Here is a 1,696-nt window from a genome sequence, read left to right as displayed (position 1 = left end):
CATCAGCCCCACATGTCTTTATAAAATGCCTGGCCATGGTGATGGCCACCTCTGCAGGTTGGGAGTGCATGTCTTCTTCTATCTGGATGATTGGCTGGTCAAAAGCGCATCTCAGGCAGGGGCCATTCAGTCCATGACCTTGACCATCCAGATGTTGGAGTCACTTGGGTTCGTCATGAACTACCTGAAGTCCCATCTCAGTCCGTCACCTCAACTGGACCTTATAGGAGCCCTGCTAGACTTGGCTCCCAGCCCACCTGGGTGTCCCCTCCCCTTGATGAGGTGAAGCCTGAGAAGTCCCTCCCTCTTCATTCTCTGACACACCCACCCCTCCCCCCCAGTTCTTCTCAGTGAAAGAGATTTTCTCCTAACTTGGGGATTCTTTGGTTCTGAAGGCTCTACCCAGGCTCTTTTTCTTGCCCAGATTCCCCTACTGCTTCTCTCACCCAACCTCTCCCGGGGAATATAGTAACCATCACAGTACACATGTTTAGATCTTTAAGTCTATCCCCATAAGCTTTACAACTAAGTCCACTGACCCTTTTAGCAGCCGCCCTCTGCCCTGACTCCATCCTGTTTCTAGCCTTTTGAAGGTGCGGTCTCCAGAACTGCGCACAGCATTCCAAGAGGCGATGCTATATCACACGTGGCGAAACGGGCACTCGTCATGGAGCTCTCACTTTCCTAATGTGCGCATTAGCCCCGCTCCTGGACGCCCAGTGCTATATTATAATGATCTACTGTGCTGAGAAGGGCACGCTAAGGAGAAATCGTGCGTCCCAAGTACTCAAAAGCATCGGGCACCCAGGAGCCGTGGATGTGCGTGCGTCAGAAAAATGGACACTCACTACGAGCATCCATTTTCTCGCCCAGAAGCCGATTTACACGCACAACAGCATCTCCCTGCAGCATGTATGTTGTGCATGCACATCGTGCGCCCAGAAATATTTTTGGGTTATCGGCCCATACATTTTTTATTGCCGCAATTTAGTATCACAGCGACACTAAGCAGGAGGAACGAAAGAGAGCAGCATTTCTGGTTTTTTTTCATGCATCCCTGGCTCACTATGGGGCTGATGTAATAAGACCTGCGGCAAAACAGGCGCTAGTTATGAGCGCGGGTTTTCATCACCGCGCACAGCTGAAGCTGCCGCTTCCACGGGATGTAAAAAAAATAAATTATGATTTGCGTGCAGAAATCTACATACATACGAAAAAATGCGCGTACCTAAGCACACGCCTATGTAATAAGCAGCCGCACCCGCGCTCAAAACCCGCGCCGATAATCTGCACATAAAAGCGAGTGAGTGAGCGAACGGGTCTCCCTATTAAGTGAAAGTACGACCCTGGAAAGTATTTTTAATATTTCAAATAACTGTGCTGCAGAAAACAGGGCAAATATTTTTTCATGGATGCTAATTCACACTGGCATAGCAAGAGAGATAGGGGCTCAGTTGGGCACTAATCTGGATGCTCCGGGTGCCAACATAGGCACTCAGCCGGGAGTGAATATGGACGCTCTGGTGCCCAGAAAGGCGCCCTAACTAATCTTGTCACTTAGGCGCTGAGCTAGGCGCTTACATGGTTGCAAATCTATACTACTGGGTGCCCAGAAAAATGCCTAGCTAAGCTGGCCGCTCGGATGCTGAGATGGGCGCTCAGCAAGGTGGTTTTCAGGACACTCGGACCCCGACAT

This window comes from Rhinatrema bivittatum, unplaced genomic scaffold, assembly GCF_901001135.1.
Source record: "Rhinatrema bivittatum unplaced genomic scaffold, aRhiBiv1.1, whole genome shotgun sequence".
NCBI classification, from domain to species: Eukaryota; Metazoa; Chordata; class Amphibia; order Gymnophiona; family Rhinatrematidae; genus Rhinatrema; species Rhinatrema bivittatum.
This window is presented reverse-complemented; position numbering follows the sequence as displayed.